The sequence below is a fragment of the Dendrobates tinctorius genome, unplaced genomic scaffold (assembly GCF_039654945.1).
Source record: "Dendrobates tinctorius isolate UK_male_01 unplaced genomic scaffold, ASM3965494v1 ptg000015l, whole genome shotgun sequence".
In the NCBI taxonomy this organism is placed as follows: domain Eukaryota; kingdom Metazoa; phylum Chordata; class Amphibia; order Anura; family Dendrobatidae; genus Dendrobates; species Dendrobates tinctorius.
This window is the reverse complement of record NW_027361683.1, coordinates 47,556,653-47,579,305: the sequence shown is the minus strand read 5'-3', so window position 1 is coordinate 47,579,305 and position 22,653 is coordinate 47,556,653. Positions and strand designations below refer to the sequence as shown.

The window sequence follows — 22,653 nt, the reverse complement described above, 5'->3', positions numbered from 1 at the left end:
CGTCTTCAGTAACACATCAACATAAATTGATAGTTGGAATAAATAGACTGCATTCATCACCACATCATCTTATGGTGCAGGCTTTATTTTCAAGTGTAGGGGTGTGCAGTATGAGGTTCTCCAGCACCTGAGGTGTGCAGTATGAGGTTCTGCCCCCCCCCCCCGTAGATTTGATTCTGGCTACGCCCATGGTGTGAATGTAGCCTGAGGATCTAGGGTTTGACTTAGCTGAGATAAATCATAGTGTGTGTGTAATATATATATATATATATATATATATATATATATATATATATATATATATATATATATATATACACACACACACACACATACAGATATATATTATATCTCTCTCTATATATATATATATATACACATACATACATACACACACACACATACATACAGTACAGACCAAAAGTTTGGACACACCTCATTCAAAGAGTTTTTATTTTCATGACAATGAAAATTGTACATTCACTCTGAAGGCATCAAAATTATGAATTAACACGTGTGGAATTATATAATTAACAAAAAAGTGTGCAACACCTGAAAATACTGTATGTCTTATATTCTAGGTTTTTCAAAGTAGCCACCTTTTGCTTTGATTACTGCTTTGCACACTCTTGGCATTCTCTTGATGAGCTTCAAGAGGTAGTCACCGGAAATGGTTTTCACTTCACAAGTGTGCCCTGTCAGGTTTAATAAGTGGTATTTCTTGCTTTATAAATGGGGTTGGGACCATCAGTTGTGTTGTGCAGAAGTCTGGTGGATACACAGCTGATAGTCCTACTGAATATGTTAGCTGCTTTTTTCTTGTCATAATACAAATTCTAAGTAAAGAAAAATGAGTGGCCATCATTACTTTAAGAAATGAAGGTCAGTCAGTCCGAAAAATTGGGAAAACTTTGAAAGTGTCCCCAAGTGCAGTGGCAAAAACCATCAAGCGCTACAAAGAAACTGGCTCACATGAGGACCGCCCCAGGAAAGGAAGACCAAGAGTCACCTCTGCTGAGGAGGATAAGTTCATCCAAGTCACCAGCCTCAGAAATCGCAGGTTAACAGCAGCTCAGATTAGAGACCAGGTCAATGCCACACAGAGTTCTAGCAGCAGACACATCTCTACAACAACTGTTAAGAGGAGACTTAGTGCAGCAGGCCTTCATGGTAAAATAGCTGCTAGGAAACCACTGCTAAAGACAGGCAACAAGCAGAAGAGACTTGTTTGGGCTAAAGAACACAAGGAATGGACATTAGACCAGTGGAAATCTGTGCTTTGGTCTGATGAGTCCAAATTTGAGATCTTTGGTTCCAACCACTGTGTCTTTGTGCGACGCAGAAAAGGTGAACGGATGGACTCTACATGCCTGGTTCCCACCGTGAAGCATGGAGGAGGTGGTGTGATGGTGCTTTGCTGGTGACACTGTTGGGGATTTATTCAAAATTGGTCATACTGAACCAGCATGGCTACCACAGCATCTTGCAGCGGCATGCTATTCCATCCGGTTTGCGTTTAGTTGGACCATCATTTATTTTTCAACAGGACAATGACCCCCAAACACACCTCCACTTCCTGTGACTACCTCTTGAAGCTCATCAAGAGAATGACAAGAGTGTGCAAAGCAGTAATCAAAGCAAAAGGTGGCTACTTTGAAGAACCTAGAATATAAGACATATTTTCAGTTGTTTCACACTTTTTTGCTAATTATATAATTACACATGTGTTAATTCATAGTTTTGATGCCTTTAGAGTGAATCTACAATTTTCATAGTCATGAAAATAAAGAAAACTCTATGAATGAGGTGTGTCCAAACTTTTGGTCTGTACTCATATGTAATCGATATTACATATTTACAATTTATTAGTTTGTGTTCTAAAGTTGTATTCCAATAAATAGATATTATGTTCTATCTAAATATTTTGATTATTGTATCATAGAAATGATTAAATGTCTGATGTTCACATTGTACTACAATAAATTTTTCACTTAAATATAAGCAATGTATGTGGGAGTCGGAGTCATGGAGTCGGAGTAAGGGAAATTGAGTCGGAGTCGCAGGTTTGGCTTACCGACTCCACAGCCCTGATGGTACCCCACTGATTCACTGCAATGGTGTCATCTAAATGCTGGTGCCAGATTGACAGCAGCACTTAATGGTTTATCTATAGTGGCCAGAGGGCCCTCTGTTCCTTCTAGTTACAGGCAGATTCCAGACGTATAACACAAACTGGCATCTGCGTGGTATGAACAAGGTTCACCTCCTAAAATCAGTTTCACACTTACAAAAATAGTAAATAGTGAGAAATATAATTGTTGACAAAAACAAATCAATATTAACCTTTTAATGACAGCCAATACTAATGCATATTTAGTGGCAACTAAAGGTACTTATTCCCTCATCGCAGTTTTAAGCCCCTTAACCCCTTTCTGACATCAGACGTACTATCCCGTCGATGGGACCCGGACCCTATGCCCATGGGCGGGATAGTACGTCTAGCGCGATCAGCTGCGCTCACGGGGGGAGCGCAGCTCATCGCGGCCGGGTGTCAGCTGATCATCACAGCTGACACCCGGCACTATGTGTCAGGGGCGGTCACGGACCGCCCCCTACACGTTAACACCTTGCACACCGCCGCGATCAAACACGATCGCAGTGTACCGGGGGTTAAAGGGAAGAATCGGCAGGGAGGGGGCTCCCTCCGTGCATCACTGAGCCCCCCAAAGCAGTGCAATGTGCAGCGCTGCTGCAGGGGGCTCCTTTCCTGCAGGTCCCCGAATCCAAGATGGTGATGGGGACCTTCGGGGGCCTGCAGGGAGCTGGTTTCCTCAGTGCCTGCAAAGCGCAGGCATGAGGAAGTCTGATTCTATGCCTGTGACAGATCGCTGATCTGTCACAGTGATCTGTGATGTGACAGATCAGCGATCTGTCACATGAAAGCTATGCCCCCCCGGGACAACGTAATAAAGTTAAAAATAAAAAATCACTAAATAAATTAAAGAAAAAAAAAATATTCCCTAATGAATTCATTTTTTGGAAATAAAACAAACAAAAAACAAAAAGTACACATATTTGGTATCGCCGCGTCCGTAACGACCCGCCCTATAAAACTGTCCCATTAGTTAACCCCTTTAGCGAACTCCTTAAAAAATAAAAAACGAAGCAAAAAATAATGATTTATTATCATACCACCGAACAAAAAGTGCAATAACGCGCGATCAAAAGATGCATATAAATATCCATGGTACCGCTGAAAACATCATCTTGTCCCGCAAAAAACGAGCCGCCATACAGCGTCATCGGCGAAAAAATAAAGTTATAGCTCGCAGAATAAAGCGATGCAAAAATAATTTTTTTTTTTTTTATATAAAATAGTTTTCATTGCATAAAAGCGCCAAAACATGAAAAACGACATAAATGAGGTATCGCTGTAACCGTACTGACCCAAAGAATAAAACCGCTTTATCAATTTTACTGCCCGCGGAACAGTGTTAACGCACCCCCCAAAAGAAATTCTTGAAATGCTGGTTTTTGTTCATTCTGCGTCCCAAAAATCAGAATAAAAAGCGATCAAAAAATGTCACACGCCCGAAAATGATACCAATAAAAACGTCAACTCGTCCCGCAAAAAATAAGACCTCACATGACTCGGTGGGTCAAAATACGGAAAAATTATAGGTCTCAAAATGTGGTGATGCAAAAACTATTTTTACAATAAAAAGCGTCTTTTAGCGTGCGATAGCTGCCAAAAATAAAAACCCGCCATAAATAGTAAATCAAACCCCCCCTTTATCACCCCCTTAGTTAGGGAAAAATAATAAAATTAAAAAAAAAAATAAGTATTTATTTCCATTTTCCCATTAGGGCTAGGGCTAAGGTTAGGGCTGAGATTAGGGTTAGGGGTGTGCTGGGGTTAGGGTTGGAGTTAGAATTGGGGGGGGTTTCCACTGTTTGGGCACATCAGGTGCTCTCCAAACGCAACATGGCGTCTGATCTCAATTCCAGCCAATTCTGCGTTGAAAAAGTCAAATGGTGCTCCTTCCCTTCCAACCTCTGCCATGCGCCCAAACAGTGGTTTACCCCCAAATATGGTGCATCAGCCTACTCAGGACAAACTGCAAAACAACTTTTGGGGTCCAATTTCTCCTATTACCCTTAGGAAAATAAAAAATTGGGGGCAAAAATATCATTTTTGTGGAAAAATATGATTTTTTATTTTCACGCCCGGACGTTATAAACTTCTGTGAAGCACTTGGGGGTTCAAAGTGCTCGCCACACATCTAGATAAGATCTGTGCGGGGATCTAGTTTCAAAAATGAGGTCACTTGTGGGGAGTTTCAACAGTTTAGGTACATCAGGGGCTCTCCAAAGGCAACATGACACCAGCAGACCATTCCATCAAAGTCTGCATTCCAAAACGTCACTACTTCCCTTCCGAGCCCTGACGTGTGCCCATACAGTAGTTTTCTCCCACATATGGGGTATCAGGGTACTCAGGACAAATTGGACAACAACTTTTGGGGTCCAATTTCTCCTGTTACCCTTGGGAAAATAAAAAAAATTGGGGACTAAAAGAATATGTTTGTGGAAAAATATGATTTTTTTATTTTCATGCCTGGGCGTTATAAGCTTCTATGAAGCACTGGGGGATTCAAAGTGCTCACCACACATCTAGATAAGTTCCTTAGGGGGTCTAGCTTCCAAAATGGTGTCATTTGTGGGGGGTTTCCACTGTTTCGGCACATCAGGGGCTTTCCAAATGCGGCATGGCGTCCAATCCCAAATTACAGCCAAAAAAGTAAAATGGCGCTGCTTCCCTTCCAAGCTCTGCCATGCGCCCAAATAGTGGTTTACCCCCACATATGGGGTATCAGCGTACTCAGGACAAATTGCACAATAACTATTGGGGTCCTGTTACCCTTGGAAAAATAAAAATTGAGGGTGAAAAGATAATTTTTGTGGAAAAAATATGATTGTTTTAATAGTACGGCTGTATGTTATAAACTTCTGTGAAGCCCTTGGGGGTTCAAAGTTCTCACCACATATCTAGATAAGTTCCTTGGGGGGGTATAGTTTCCAAAATGGGGTCACTTGTGGGGGGGGTTTCCACTGTTTAGGTACATAGAATCATAGAATCGTAGAGTTGGAAGGGACCTCCTGGGCCATCTGGTCCAACCCCCTGCTCAAAGCAGGATTCGCTAAATCATCCCAGTTAGATGTCTGTCCAGCCTCTGTTTGAAGACTTCCATTGAAGGAGAACTCACCACTTCTCGTGGCAGCCTGTTCCACTCATTGATCACTCTAACTGTCAAAAAGTTTTTTCTAATATCTAATCTGTGTCTCCTCCCATTCAGCTTCATCCCATTGCTTCTAGTCTTTCCTTGTGCAAATGAGAATAAAGTTGATCCTTCTACAATGTGACAGCCCTTTAGATATTTGTAGACAGCTATTAAGTCTCCTCTCAGTCTTCTCTTTTGCAAACTAAACATTCCCAAATCCTGCAACCTTTCCTCATAAGACAGGGTTTGCAGACCGGTCACCATTCTGGTCGCTCTTTTCTGAACTTGCTCCAGTTTGTTGATGTCTTTTTTAAAATGTGGTGCCCAAAATTGGACACAATATTCCAGATGAGGTCTGACCAAAGAGGAGTAGAGGGAAATAATGACTTCACGTGATCTAGACTGTATGCTTCTGTTAATACATCCTAGAATTGCATTTGCCTTTTTTGCTGCTGCATCACACTGTTGACTCATATTCAGTCTGTGATCTATTAGTATACCCAAGTCTTTTTCACATGTGCTGTCACTTAGCCCTATTCCTCCCATTCTATATATGCTTTTTTCATTTTTATTGCCCAGATGTAGTACTTTGCATTTCTCCCTGTTAAAAACCATTCTGTTAGTTGCTGCCCACTTCTCCAGTTTATTTAAATCTTTTTGAATCCTCTCTCTCTCTTCTCTAGTATTAGCTATCCCTCCTAGCTTTGTGTCATCAGCAAATTTAATCAGTTTACCCTCAATTCCTTCATCTAAATCGTTGATAAAGATGTTGAACAATACAGGGCCCAGGACAGAGCCCTGTGGTACCCCACTTGAGACATTCTTCCAACTGGATGTGCAGCCATTTACGACCACTCTTTGGGTCCGATCACTAAGCCAGTTATGAATCCACCTAACAGTTGCCTTGTCCATTCCATACTTAGTCATTTTTTCAATAAGGATTGTATGAGAGACTTTGTCAAATGCTTTGCTGAAGTCAAGATATACTATATCTACAGCATTTCCTTGATCCACCCAATCAGTAATACCATCATAGAAGGAAATTAAATTAGTCTGACATGACTTATTAGTTACAAACCCATGCTGACTCTGTTTAATCACTTCATTCTTATCCAGGTATTGACATACATGTTGTTTAATAATTTGTTCAAAGATCTTTCCTGGTATAGAAGTCAGACTCACCGGCCTATAGTTGCCTGGGTCCACCTTCTTCCCCTTTTTGAAGATAGGAACAACATTTGCTCTTCTCCAGTCTTCTGGCACTTCTCCTGTTCTCCAAGAATTTTCAAAGATTATGGAGAGGGGTTCAAAAATTTCTTCTGCTATCTCCTTCAGTACTCTGGGGTGTAATTCATCTGGACCTGGAGACTTGAATACATTTAGGTTAGCTAAGTGTTTTCTCACTATCTTTCTGTTTATAGATATCCTGGATTCTTCTATTCCCTTAATAGGACAGTGAATAACAGTTGATGTTACATTTCCTCTCCGAGAGAAAACAGATGCAAAATAGGAATTTAAAAGTTCAGCCTTCTCAACATCCTGTCTTACCATTTCATCATTTTCATCCTGTAAAAATCCTATAGCATCTTTGACTTTTCTTTTACTTTTGACATATCCCCAAAATCCTTTATTATTGCTTTTGACATCTCTTGCAAGCCTCAATTCATTTTCAGCTTTAGATAATCTGATTTGTGCCTTGCAGGTTCTGCAGACAGCATTATATTCTTCTTTAGATATGCCTCCTTCTTTCCATTTTATAAACATTTTTTGCTTCCTTTTTAGCATGTGCTTAAGTTCTGTGTTCATCCATCCTGGTTTCCTTAAATGCTTCCTATTCTTCCCTCTTTTCGGAATTGTTAACAACTGTGCTTTGAGAATTTCATTTTTCAAGATTTCCCATCCTTCCTGGACATTTTTGTCTTTAAGGATATCCAGCCATTGGATCCCTCCAATTCTCTTTCTGAATCCCTTAAAATCTGCCTTTCTGAAATCTAACCTTGACGTCTGAGTCTTCACAGGTCTTCCGCCTCTAGTTATCCAAAATTCTAAAATAGCATGGTCGCTACCTCCTAGGGTCCCAGCCACTTTTACCTCCTCAACCATTTCCTCCCTGTTTATAAGGATTAGATCCAAGGTAGCAGTTCCCCTTGTTTTCTCCTTTACCTTTTGGAAGATAAAGTTGTCAGCAAGAGAGGATAAGAATTTCCTTGACCTGTTAGTTTTGCCTGAGAGAGATTCCCAACAAATGTCTGGATAGTTGAAATCTCCCATAACAACTGTGTCAAATTTTTTGGAGAACTTGGCCATTTGATGCATAAAGAGTTCATCCATATCTTCAGCTTGCACAGGCGGCCTGTAGTAAATGCCTACAATGGTGTCCTTTCCATTGTTCTGTCCTTGTATTCTTACCCAAACAGTTTCCACAGAACTCCCAGTCTCTGAAGCTTCAATCTCTGTGCAGATATACGCATTTCTAACATACAAAGCGACACCCCCTCCTCGTTTATCAAGTCTGTTTCTTGCAAATAAGTTGTATCCTTCTAGTCTTGTATTCCAATCATGTGTATTGTCCCACCAAGTTTCAGTGATTCCAATGACATCATATTTCTTTTCCTGTGTTAGTAGTTCCAATTCTCCTTGTTTGTTGCCCATGCTTTGTGCATTAGTATAGAAACATTTTAGTTTGTGATTGGTTTCTCTTTCTCCAATATTTTTTTTAATTAGATTCTTTCGTCTTTGTTCTTCCTTTCCACTTCTAATAGCAGAGTTCTCAGTAGCATTTGTCAGGTGTATGGCTTTTTCTGGTCTTTTGCTTCCCTTCCCATGTTGTTCTAGTTTAAAGCTCTTCTTACAAGTGTAGCAAGGCGACTTCCAAATACCTGCTTTCCAGTCTTCGTAAGGTGCACCCCATCTCTAGCAAGTAGTCCATCGTATAAGTAGTTCACTCCGTGATCCAGAAATCCAAATCGTTGCTGACGGCACCATCGACGTAGCCAGTTGTTCACCTGCAGAATCTTATTTCACCTCCTTGTTCCATGGCCATCCACTGGGAGGATGGAAGAGAAGACCACCTGCGCTCCCAGTTCTTTCACTTTCTTGCCTAAGTCTTCAAAGTCTCTGCAGATGGTTTCCAGGTCGTTTCTTGCGGTGTCATTTGTCCCCACATGTAGTAGCAGGAATGGGTAATCATCTGTAGGTCTGAAGAGTCCTGATATCCTGTCAGACACATCTTTAATTTTTGCACCTGGAAGACAGCACATTTCTCTTGAAGTTATATCCGGTCTGCAGATAGCGGCCTCTGTTCCTCTCAACAGGGAATCCCCCATGACCACCACTCTCCGTTTCTTCTTCACAACATTTTTCTTTCTCCATCCAGGAGGACTCTGAAGGCGTACAAGGTTGCTGTTTGTTGGCAAAGTCTTATCCTGATGTATTTCTTCATCGTTTTCCTGCGTGAGAGCCTGGTACTGGTTTCTGAGCAGTATGGGTGCTGACTGCCTCCTGATCCTCCTGCTTCTCTGGGTCACATGTCTCCATTCCTCTGTTTCTTCAGGTGCACTTCGAATTTCTTCTCTTTCTGTAACATGAAGAGATAATTCTGCTCTGTCCAAGAACTCTTCACCTTCCTTAATGATCTTCAACGTAGCTAACCTCTCTTTGAGATTTTGCAACTTTTCCTCCAACAGGGTCACAAGCTTGCATTTGTGGCATGTGAAGTTTGGCTTTTCCACTGGTAAATCTGTGAACATGTAGCAAGAAATGCAGCTCACCAAATGGCTCCTGGCCTCTTCCATCTTGAGATTTCTTAAAAAGATGAAAGATGAGCCAAAATTCGCGCGCCATCAGGGGCTCTCCAAACGTGACATGGCGTCCGATCTGAACTCCAGCCAATTTTGCATTGAAAAAGTCAAACGGCGCTCCTTCCCTTCTTAGCTCTGCCATGCGCCGAAACAGTGGTTCCCCCCCCACATATCAGGTATCAGCGTACTCAGGACAAATTGCACAAAAACTTTTGCAGTCTAATTTCTCCTGTTACCCTTGGTAAAAAAAAAAAAAAAAAAAAAAAATTGGACCTGAAGTAATTTTTTTTGTGAAAAAAAGTTAAATGTTCATTCTTTTTTAAACATTCAAAAAATTCCTGTGAAGCACCTGAAGGGTTAATAAACTTCTTGAATGTAGTTTTGAGCACCTTGAGAGGTGCACTTTTTAGAATGGTGTCAGTTTGGGAATTTTCTATCATATAGACCCCTCAAAGTGACTTCAAATGTGATGTGGTCCGTAAAAATAAAATGGTGTTGCAAAAATGAGAAATCGCTGGTTAACTTTTAACCCTTATAACTTCCTATCAAAAAAAAAATTTTGGTTCCAAAATTGTGCTGATGTAAAGTAAACATGTGGGAAATGTTACTTAAGTTTTTTGTGTGCTATATCTGTGATTTAAGGGCATAAAAATTCAAAGTTGGAAAATTACGAAATTTTCAAAATTTTCGCCAAATTTCCGTTTTTTTCACAAATAAACGCAAGTTATTTGAATGAAATTTTACCACTAACATGAAGTACAATATGTCACGAGAAAACAATGTCAGAATCACCTGGATCCATGGAAGCGTTTCACAGTTATTACCTCATAAAGGGACAGTGGTCAGAATTGTAAAATTTGGCCCGGTCATGAACGTGCAAACCACCCTTGGGGGTAAAGGGGTTAATGACTGCCGATGTGCCTTCTAGCGGGCTGCAGTTAAGGGGCCTTATTCTTCAGTGCCGCTTTTTAACGACGCTGAAAAATAAGTGATGGCACGCCACAGCGATGGAAAATCTCCAGGGTCTCAGCTACCGGGGGTAGTCGAGACCTCGGAGAACATGTTGGGTAGGTTTTTTACTGTCACCAGTCACGTGAATAACGGCAATTGGAAAAAAAAAAAAAAAAAAAGGTAGTTTTCTAATTCATTTCTCGCTTTCTCTCCTCTGATATTATCTATCAAATCAGAGTAGAGAGAAATAGCATCCCCTGAGCCACCCCAGTACCTCAGTCATCCCCAGACCCTTATGCCCCGTCCCGCTGCGTCATCTTCCTGGAAGGAAATGGCGGTCGAATGCGTAGTGCACCCGCCGAGATCTGCCGGTCCGTACCCGGCAACAGGACCCGTACCCTATCACAGTGATCAAAATAAAATAGGAATTTGTGTGTACTCACTGTAAAATCCTTTTCTCCGAGCAAATCATTGGGAGAGACAGAGACAGTGGGTGTTATACTGCTGGCCAATAGGAGGACACTAAGTAAACCAGAAAAAAGATAGCTCCTCCCCTCCAGTATACACCCTCTCACTGGCTGAGATTTCTCCAGTTCGGTGAAAAAACCAATAGGAGCATAAACAGTCAACAATAACCATAACTATGTCAAAAACTAAGAATGCAACAAATGAGCCAGTAGACTAAACAGGGCAGATGCTGTCTCCCCAAATGAATGGCTCGGAGAAAAGGATTTTACGGTGAGTACACAAAAATCCCTATTTCTCCTACGCCTCATTGGGGGACACAGACAGTGGGACGTCCTAAAGCAGTCCCTGGGTGGGGAGCATACATCTGCTAATACCCCATGTACCACTGAGTCAACACTGAGGTACTGCCGATTGCAGGCTGCGTCTGCTGAGAGTTTGTAAAAGTATGCAGGCTGGACCAAGTCGCAGCCTTGCGGACAGGCCTGAGAATGAATTTGGTAATGTTTTGTAAAAGTGTGCAGACTGGACCAAGTCGCAGCCTTGCAGACCTGTTCTGCCAAGGCCTGGTGCCAAATGGCCCAAGAGGCGCCCACTGACTGGGTAGAGTGCACCCTAATCCCCGCCGGGACAGGCGCGTTCCTGACACAGTAGGATTCCTGAATAGCCAAGCGAATCCACCTGGCTAGCGTTGCTAGACCCTTCCTATGCCCCTCTGGAAGTATGAACAGGGCATCTGACTTGTGGAAGGGAGCAGTCCGCGAGATGTACCGTCTCTGCGCCCTAACCACATCCAGGGTGTGGAGGACCTTCTCAATGCGATGGACTGGCGTCGGACAAAAGGAAGGCGAAACAATTTCCTCGTTGAGATGGAAAGAGGAGATGACCTTGGGCAGGAAGGATGGGGACGTCCGGAGAACTACCTTATCCTGATGAAAATTCAGGAATGGAGAGCGGCAGGACAGGGCTGCCAATTTCAAAACTCATCTGATTGACGTAATTGCCACTAGAAAGACCACCTTCCAAGAGAGGACAGTGACACGTCCTGCAGCGGTTCGAAAGGAGCCTCCTGTAAGGCCCCGAGAACCAGTTAAGGTCCCATGATTCCAATGGCCTTCTATAAGGGAAACTGGATGAACGAACCTCTTGACCTGAAGTTTGGTGGCAATCTTGCGTTGGAAAAGCACTGACAAGGCCGAAATTTGGATCGTCAAAGGGATATCTACGCTTGAGGGCTGGTGGTAGCGACCCTCTTATCTGTTTTTTTCCACTCTCTGCGGATCAGATCCTGAATTTTTTCATTCAATGGGAAGACTCTTCGCTTCCTCTGCTCCAGCCCCCCGAACATGACATCCTGCATGGATAACTGGGGCTTAGGCTCCTCCACTTCCATTGTCCCTCTGACTGCTTTTACTAGCTTGTCTACTCGGTCAAGCGGCAGACAAAACCGACCAGAGTCCTCTTCTTCTGAGGAGGACGATGGAGATGAAACATGGGAGTCCTTACTTCTCCATTCTGCCGAGGAATCGGACTCTACTAGGTCCCCACCCCTTAAACCAGAGGTCCCCAATGTCAGTCCTCGAGGGCTGAACCAGTGCAGGTTTTCAGGATCTCCTTAGTATTACACATTAGGTAATGATTCCAATCCATGTGCAATAGTAAGGAAATCCTGAAAACCTGCACTGGTTCAGCCCTCGAGGACTGACATTGGGGACCTCTGCCTTAAACTTTCTGGTTGGGACAGGGATCTTAGGGTTTCCTTCATCTCTGCCCTGACTATATCCCTTAAACTCACAGCTACCACGGGTGACTCTTCCGCCACTGTCTGCTGGATACAGGGGGGACACAACCTTTTGGGGCATGAGTCTGGTAACAGGCATGCACAGAGTGCGCATTCCCTGTGTTTGGTTTTACTCGTAGCTTTCTTCCCCTAGAATAAAACACAGAAGGAGGCCCCGTCACTGAGTGAACATTCACGAAGCTCACTTACCAGTGCCACAATTAAGTACCGGAGAATGAGGGGGATTTTTCTCAGTCGATGCTCCTGTCCGCCTAGAGGAGCCTTTATGACTGGATTGGTCACTTCGTCCTGCACGCTATTTACTGTCACGGGACTCCTTCTGTTTGACCTGCCGAAGGTCATCCAGGGGAGGCAGTGATGATTGTCGCTGCTGCCGTCGTTGCTGCTGCTGCTTTTGCTGCTCCTGATCGCTCTCCATTAGTGCTCGCAATAATGTGGCCAAGGCAAGGCACCCATCTAGGGTCCTGCCTATATACCCCTCCTCCGGACAGCAGATTTTCCTCCTGCCGCGCCCTCCCCCCTAATAGGGCCCCCCCTCCTCAGCTGGCGCCGCCCCCGGCAGGAGAACCGGCGCATATCAGCGTCTCTCCGATGGGGACCGCCATCTTGGGTCCTCGCGCCTGCGCAGTGGCGCCGCCGACCCGGAAGCGCCCCCGGCTCCGCCCCCTGACGTTACCACGACTCCGACGTGACCGGAAGTCACGCGGGACGCCCGGGCGCTCCAATGCGCAGCGCTCCCCGGCCTCAGCACCCTGCAGCCGCGCCGGCCCCCATGCAGTGATTGCGCCGCCGGAGCCGGGAGCATACTTACCGGTGGCGGCTCCTTTTACGGAGACGGACCTCCTCCGGACGCCGCTCCCTGCTGCATACGCCACCGCCGTGCCACCCATCCTGGGCCACCGTGGCGTCTTCCAGGAGCTCCGCACCAGGCCGAGGTAGGAGACCCCCTCGCTACCTGCACCGGCCGGCCGGCCTGGGATCCGGTCTTCTGCAGGATCCTGTCCCCTCAGGAACAGGAAACCAACTGATGCGTGGGAGAGGTGCCGCCCTTTTGTATCTCTTGGTTTCCTGTTCCTGAAGGGCGGATCCCCTCTCTCGTGGTGCTGTCATGGGAGTCCGAATAAAGTAAAATGTTCATTTTTTTCCTTCCACATTGCTTTAGTTCTCGTGAAGCACCTGCAGGGTTAATAAACTTCTTGAATGTGGTTGTGAGCACCTTTTAAGGGTGCAGTTTTTAGAATTTTCTGTCATATTGACTCTCCAAATTCACTTTAAATGTGAGGTGGTCCCTAAAAAAATGGTTGTCAATTTCATTAGAAAAATGAGAAATCACTGGTCAACTTTTAACCCTTATAACGTCCTAACAAAAAAAAAAATTGTTTCCAAAATTGTGGTGATGTGAAGTAGACATGTGGGAAATGTTACTTATGAACTATTTTTTGAGACACCGATCTCCGATTCAAAGGCACAAAATTTTTTTTTTAAAATTGCTAAATTTTCAAAATGTTTGCCAAATTTCCTTTTTTCCCCAGAAATAAACGCAAGTTATATCGAAAAAATATTACCACTAACATGAAGTACAAAATGTCATGAAAAAACTCTCAGAATCAGTGGGATATGTTGAAGTGTTCCAGAGTTACTACCTCATAAAGCGACAGTGGTCAGGATTGTAAAAATTGGCCCGGTCATTAACCCCTTTCTGACATCAGGCGTACATTTACGCCGATGTCGGACTCTCTCCCTTTGATGTGGGCTCCGGCGGTGAGCCCACATCTTTCCAAGGACATGTCAGCAGTTTTGAACAGCTGACGTGCTCGCAATAGCCGCGGGTGGAATCGAGATCCACTCGTGGCTATTACCTAGTTAAATGCCGCTGTCAAATGATGACAGCTTTTAAATGGCACTTCCGGCATTCGCGCCGTGGCGCCATATAGGCGTCATGGCGGGATCGCGTTCCTGCGGGTCGGGTGACCGGGGTCACTGAAATGTCACCCGACCTGCAGGTACGCAAGGACCTGTACTTGATCTTAAGGGGGGAGGCTTGCGCCCCCCCCCCCGTGACTACGATTGCTCTGGTGACCTCTGTGTCACCCCCCAGATCTGATTGGAGCTAGCGTCCATGTGACGCTATCCTTCAAGTCAGATGTGGAGGGGCAGAGTGAACTATGGCTGCCCTCGCTCTTCAGCTTCATCCCGTCCATGGAAGCGAGCGAGGTCCCTGCTTGCTGCCCTGCCATCCGGTACTCCCCTTCGCCGCCCCCCCCCCCCCCCGGTGATCACCCCCAGCCTCAGTAATCACCCCTCCTGCTGCTGCTTCTGGCTGAATGCATCTCCTCAGCTCCCTCCTGCCCCCCGGTGATCACCCCCTGCTGCCGGCTCCTGCATCTCCTCAGCCCCCTCCTGCACCCCCCCGTCGCACCCGACAGCCCCAGTTCTTGACTGACAACCTGAGGGAAATAGACTTTTTCAAAGTATTTCTCTGAGTCAATTGTCAGTCTTATGGTGGAGCAAACTAACTTTTATGCCCTGCAATTTTTTGCTGAAAACCCTAGTTCATCAGTTTCTACTTGGAGTTCCGTTGACTCAGTAGAAATGATGAAATATTGGGGACTGGTTCTTCACATGGAAATTGTGGAAAAAAAACAAGAAATTCGCCAATACTGGAGTACTGATATTTTATACCAAACTCCAATATTTGGCATGGTTATGTTTCACAAATGTTTTGGAGGCGATTCATAAGTTTCTCCATTTTAGGGACACTATGAACAGCCTTCCCCACAATGACCTGAATTTTGATAGACTGTTCAAAATTCGGCTGGTCGTCGAACATGGAAAACAGTGTGGGATTTGGTCCACCCACTGCTTGATAGAGGTTACCATCTGTACGTTGATAACTTTTATACAAGCATCTCACGCTTTCAATCCCTCTGTGCTGGAGCTACCGCAGCTTGCGGTACTGTGCGCAGAAACCAGAGTGGTCTCCCTTTGTTGCTAATTGAGCAGCCTTCTCCCAAAGGGTGGGAGCCGAGCCCAGTGTAGCTGCAACATGGTTGTGGTCAAGTTCAAAGACAAAAGGGATGTCGTTTTCTTAACAATCCATGGTACCGGCACCACGGCCACCACCGGTTAGAGGTACCCCACCACAGGTCCACAAATCGGACTGTGCCCTGGTGTACAACAAACACATGGGGGGAGTTGATCATTCTGATCACGTCCTCCAGCCCTATAGTGCCAAGCGGAAGGCGAAGGTGTGTTATAAAAAAACTGGCTGTGCACATCGTACAAATGGCACTGTATAACGCATACGTGCTATCACGATGTGCAGGCCAGACCAATAACACCTTCCATCAGTTCCAGGAGGCGGTGATAAAGATCCTGATGTTTGGAGATGAGGAAGGAGCAGGCCCCAGCAGCCCTGGAACTCAAGTTTCCCGTATGGTACCAGGGCAACACTTTCCCGGTGAGGGGAGAGCAAAAAAAAAAAAAAAAAGGTGCCAGGTATGCTATAAAAGGATAAGAAAGGAAACTCATTTCCAATGTGAAACGTGTCCTGACAAACCTGGACTGTGTTTGAATGAACGCTTCAGAATTCATCACACGTCCGTGGACTAAACACATCCTTACACCCCTACAGAACTCACCCACACCAGCCTGACATACACTACACCACACAAACCAACCTGGCATACACTACACCACACCAACCTGACATACACTACACGTCAGGTTGGTGTGTGGTGTGGTATATCGTACGTCAGGTTGGTGTGTGGTGTGGTGTACATGTGGTGTAGTACACGTGGTGTAGTATACACCACACACACCAACCTGACGTGTACTACACCACACACCAACCTGACATACAGTATGTCAGGATGGTGTGTGGTGTGGTATAGCGTACGTCAGGTTAGTGTGTGGTGTAGTGTACATGTGGTGTAATGTACATGTGGTGAAGTATACACCCCACACAACCTGACGTGTACACCACCACACGTACACTACACCAAACACCAACCTGACATACAGTACGTCAGGTTGGTGTGTGGTATAGTGTACGTCAGGTTGGTGGGTTGTAGTGTACGTTAGGTTTGTGTGTGGTGTATACTACACACCAACCTGACGTACACTACACCATACAGCACACCAACCTGATGTACACTACACCACACACCAACCTGACAGTGTATGTCAGGTTGGTATGTGGTGTATCAGGATGGTGTGTGTGTGTGGTGAATACTACACCACACACACCAACCTGACGTACACTACACCATACCCCAACCTGACATACACTACATACTTTCCATACGCGACATGGTGTCCGCTAACGATTGGAGCTAATTTTCCATTCAAAAAGTCAAATTGCGCTCCTTCCCTTTCGAGCACTGCCGTGCGCCCAAACAGTGGTTTATGACCACATATGAGGTATCAGTGTACTCAGGAGAAATTGACCAACAAATTAATAATCCATTTTATCCTGTTGCCCATGTGAAAATGAAAAAAGTGAGGCTAAAAAAATATTCTTATTGGAAAAATTAAAAAGTCCATTTTTTCCTTCCATGTTGCTTTAGTTCCTGTGAAGCACCTCAAGGGTCAATCTTCTTGAATGTAGTTTTGAGTAGCTTAAGGTGTGCAGTTTTTGGAATGGTGTCACTTTTGGGTGTCTTCTTTCATGTAGGCCCCTCAAAGGGACTTCAAATGTGATGTGGTCACCAAAAAAATGGTTTTGTAAATTTTGCTGGAAAAATGAGAAATTGCTGATAATCTTTGAACCCTTATAACTTTCCTCACAAATATTTTTTTTTCCCCAAAATTGTGCTGATGTAAATTAGACATGTGGGAAATGTTACCTATTAACTATTGTGTGTCACATAACGCTCTGGTTTAACAGAATAAAAAAAAAAAAATCAAAATTTGAAAATTGCGAAATTTTCAAGATTTTCACCAACTTTACAATTTTTTCACAAATAAAACGCAAAAAATATCAACCTAAATTTACCACTAACATGAAGCACAATATGTCACAAAAAAAAAACAAAAAAAAACAATCCTCAGAATTGCTAGGATCCGCTGAAGTGTTCCTGAGTTATTACCTCATAAAAAGGGACACTGGTCAGAATTGCAAACAAATGGCCAGGTCATTAAGGTCAAAATAAGAAAAAATGAGGATGAATGACCTCATGGAGATCAACATCCGACACTGCGGAGACACCATCACGTGTTTCTCAACGCAGTGATTCTAGAGCACTGCCCCCATCCCTTATGGGAAATATGTAAAACATGCAAAAACAGAAGCCGCGGAGACACCATCACATGTTTCTCAACGCAAGCAATGACTAGCCAGGTCTTTCACCGGGAAGGAACAACCACGGGAAGGGCAGTCTCCAATGAAGGAAACCACCTATGCCAAAACATGGTATCCATCCACAGACAGCTGTTTCGGGGTATTGCCCCTCATCAGTGTGGAGTAGGAAACTGGCTAGTAGGAGCAATGCCTAGTAAAAGACTAAGAAAAAATGAGGATGAGGATTTTAAGGTCAAAATAGGCTGGGGGGGGGTGAAGGGGTTAAACGGCACTTCCGGCAATCGCGCTGGAAATACGCACACCGGTGACCCGCGTCACCTGATCGTGGGTCACCGGTGTGTCAGCACGGCAACCCGAGGTCTCCTGGAGACCTCTATGTTTGTCAGTGGCAGAATGCTGTGAGCGCCACCCAGTGGTCGGCACTCATAGCAAGTCAGCAATTCTACTGCATAGAGGTGATCTGATTATCGCCTCTATGTAGCAGAGTCGATCGAGTTGTGGCAGCTTCTAGTCTCCTATGGAGACTATTGAAGCATGGCAAAAGTAAAAAAAAAAAGTGTTTGAAAATCAAATTATTAAACTCAACCTTAAATACAAATACAACTAGAGTGCCGTGCAGTTTGAATAGCAGCATGGACTTGATAACGCAATATTAAATATAAATGGTGATACTATAACAGTGGTCCCATAATAACAGTAATTGATCCAGTATTAAATAATTCCAATACTAACCATTCTTGTGCTGTGGAATATTTGAATATTTCACATAAATTTCTGTATCTTATAGGTATTGTTTGATTTTATTTGTATTTAAGGTTGATTTTAATTATTTGTTTTTTTTTCATGTTGGTGAAGTCCTTAGAACACCACCACAAAGGGTTACTGCTGGCTATAGGGTTAACCTGGCTGAATTAAATCCACTTGGAATCTTCTATACACAACAGCTAGTTTCTAGAAAGGGTGACACCCAGAAATCCAGTGGTGTTCTCTCTGCTTTATACTATATATGCGGTTTTAATTCATTCCTCATTTGGACCTGGAGGAAGACACAATTAGTGCTGAAACATGTCGTCCACAAGGGACTGACTGTATGCAAAGTTGTTATTGAAGAAACCTCGAACTTTTTTAATGGATAAATAAAAGCGATATTTTACCCTACCATTGGACTGATCGCTGGAGAAACAATACCATTTCCTTTACTTACATACACACACATTTTTTATATATATATATATATATATATATATATATATATATATATATATATATATATATATACACATACATACATACACATATATATATATACATATATATATATATATATATATATATATATACACACAGTTGTGGTCGAAAGTATTGACACCCCTGCAATTCTGTCAGATAATACTCAGTTTCTTCCTGAAAATGATTGCAAACACAAATTCTTTGTTATTGTCTTCATTTAATTTGTCTTAAATGAAAAAACACAAAAAGAATTGTCCTAAAGCCAAATTGGATATAATTCCACACCAAACATATAGAGGGTGGACAAAAGTATTGGCACTGTTCGAAAAATCATGTGATGCTTCTCTAATTTGTGTAATTAACAGCACCTGTAACTTACCTGTGGCACCTAACAGGTGTTGGCAATAACTAAATCACACTTGCAGCCAGTTGACATGGATTAAAGTTGACTCAACCTCTGTCCTTGTGTGTACCACAATGAGCACAGAGAAAAGAAAGAAGACCAAAGAACTGTCTGAGGACTTGAGAAACCAAATTGTGAGGAAGCATGAGAAATCTCAAGGCTACAAGTCCATCTCCAAAGATCTGAATGTTCCTGTGTCTACCGTGCGCAGTGTCATCAAGAAGTTTAAAGCCCATGGCACTGTGGCTAACCTCCCTAGATGTGGACGGAAAAGAAACATTGACAAGAGATTTCAACGCAAGATTGTGTGGATGTTGGATAAAGAACCTCGACTAACATCCAAACAAGTTCAAGCTGCCCTGCATTCCGAGGGTACAACAGTGTCAAACCCGTACTATCCGTCGGCGTCTGAATGAAAAGGGACTGTATGGTAGGAGACCCAGGAAGACCCCACTTCTTACCCTGAGACATAAAACAGCCAGGCTGGAGTTTGCCAAAACTTACTTGAAAAAGCCTAAAACGTTTTGGAAGAATGTTCTCTGGTCAGATGAGAAAAGTAGAGCTTTTTGGGCAAAGGCATCAACATAGAGTCTACAGGAGAAAAAAAACAGGCATTCAAAGAAAAAAACACGGTCCCTACAGTCAAACATGGTGGAGGTTCCCTGATGTTTTGGGGTTGCTTTGCTGCCTCTGGCACTGGACTGCTTGACCGTGTGCATGGCATTATGAAGTCAGAAGACTACCAACAAATTTTGCAGCATAATGTAGGGCCCAGTGTGAGAAAGCTGGGTCTCCCTCAGATGTCATGGGTCTTCCAGCAGGACAATGACCCAAAACACACTTCAAAAAGCACTAGAAAATGGTTTGAGAGAAAGCACTGGAGAGTTCTAAGGTGGCCAGCAATGAGTCCAGACCTGAATCCCACAGAACACCTGTGGAGAGATCTAAAAATGGCAGTTTGGAGAAGGCACTCTTCAAATATCAGGGACCTGGAGCAGTTTGCCAAAGAAGAATGGTCTAAAATTCCAGCAGAGCATTGTAAGAAACTCATTGATGGTTACCGGAAGCAGTTGGTCGCAGTTATTTTGGCTAAAGGTTGTGCAACCAAGTATTAGGATGAGGGTGCCAATACTTTTGTCTGGCCCATTTTTGGAGTTTTGTGTGAAATGATCAATGTTTTGCTTTTTCCTTCATTCTCTTTTGTGCTTTTTCATTTAAGACAAAATTAAATGAAGATAATACCAAAGAATTTGTTTGCGCAATCATTTTCAGGAAGAAACTGAGTATTATATGACAGAATTGCAGGGGTGTCAATACTTTTGGCCACAACTGTGTGTATATATATATATATATTATATATACACACACACACACACACACATACACTATATATATGCACATACATATACATACATGCACACAGTACAGACCAAGAGTTTGGACACCTTGTCATTCAAAGTTTTCTTTATTTTCATGAATATGAAAACTGGAGATTCACTCTGAAGGCATCAAAACTATGAATTAACACATGTGGAATTATATAATTAACAAAACGTGTGAAACAACTGAAAATATGTCTTATATTCTAGGTTCTTCAAAGTAGCCACCTTTTGCTTTGATTACTGCTTTGCACACTCTTGGCATTCTCTTGATGAGCTTCAAGAGGTAGTCACCGGAAATGGTTTTCACTTCACAGGTGTGCCCTGTCAGGTTTAATAAGTGGAATTTCTTGCCTTATAAATGGGGTTGGGACCATCAGTTGTGTTGTGCAGAAGTCTGCTGGATACACAGGTGATAGTCCTATGAATAGACTGTTAGAATTTGTATTATGGCAAGAAAAAAAGCAGCCAAGTAAAGAAAAACGAGTGGCCATCATTACTTTAAGAAATGAAGGTCAGTCAGTCCAAAAAATTGGGAAAACTTTGAAAGTGTCCCTAAGTGCAGTGGCAAAAACCATTAAGCGCTACAAAGAAACTGGCTCACATGAGGACCGCCCCAGGAAAGGAAGACCAAGAGTCACCTCTGCTGCGGAGGATAAGTTCATCCGAGTCACCAGCCTCAGAAATCGCAGGTTAACAGCAACTCAGATTAGAGAGCAGGTCAATGCTACACAGAGTTCTAGCAGCAGACACCTCTCTACAACAACTGTTAAGGAGACTTTGTGCAGCAGGCCTTCATGGTAAAATAGCTGCTAGGAAACCACTGCTAAGGACAGGCAACAAGCAGAAGGGACTTGTTTGGGCTACAGAACACAAGGAATGGACATTAGATGAGTGGAAAACTGTGCTTTGGTCTGATGACTCCAATTTGAGATCTTTGGTTCCAACCACAGTGCCTTTGTGCACCGCAGAAAAGGTGAATGGATGGGCTCTACATGCCTGGTTCCCACCGTGAAGCATGGAGGAGGAGGTGTGATGGTGTGGGGGTGCTTTGCTGGTGACACTGTTGGGGATTTATTCAAAATTGAAGGCATACTGAACCAGCATGGCTACCACAGCATCTTGCAGCGGCATGCTATTCCATCCGGTTTGTGTTTAGTTGGACCATCATTTATTTTTCAACAGGACAATGACCCCAAACACACCTCCAGGCTGTGTAAGGACTATTTGACCAAGAAGGAGAGTGATGGGGTGCTACGCCAGATGACCTGGCCTCCACAGTCACCAGATCTGAACCCAATCGAGATGGTTTGGGGTGAGCTGGACCGCAGAGTGAAGGCAAAAGGGCCAACAAGTGCTAAGCATCTCTGAGAACTCCTTCAAGACTGTTGTAAGACCATTTCCGGTGACTACCTCTTGAAGCTCATCAAGAGAATGCCAAGAGAGTGCAAAGCAGTAATCAAAGCAAAAGGTGGCTACTCTGAAGAACCTAGAATATAAGACATATTTTCAGTTGCTTCACACTTTTTTGTTAATTACATAATTTCACATGTGTTAAATCAATGATTTGATGCCTTTAGAGTTAATCTACAATTTTCATAGTCATGAAAATAAAGAAAACTCTTTGAATGAGAAGGTAGTTTTGGTCTGTAATAAATATATTCATACACACACATATACATATATATATATACACATATACATACACACACTTTTTTTATATACCCAAACCCTATGTTTTGTAGCTTTATTCCAGTTTAAAATATCCACTTTTTAGTGGATATCGATGGTCGTTAAGCGATTAGATGACGAAAGACGAAATAGTAGAATCATAGAATCATAGAATCGTAGAGTTGGAAGGGACCTCCTGGGCCATCTGGTCCAACCCCCTGCTCAAAGCAGGATTCGCTAAATCATCCCAGTCAGATGTCTGTCCAGCCTCTGTTTGAAGACTTCCATTGAAGGAGAACTCACCACTTCTCGTGGCAGCCTGTTCCACTCATTGATCACTCTTACTGTCAAAAAGTTTTTTCTAATATC

The 22,653-nt window shown here is 43.4% G+C and overlaps 1 protein-coding gene across 2 annotated transcripts in view; it reads right to left on the bottom strand.

Annotated features, from left to right (window-relative positions):
- Nucleotides 1-22,653, bottom strand: part of CTPS1 (CTP synthase 1) — a 114,119-nt gene that overhangs the window by 5,922 nt on the left and 85,544 nt on the right. The gene's annotated exons all lie outside the window — the stretch shown is intronic.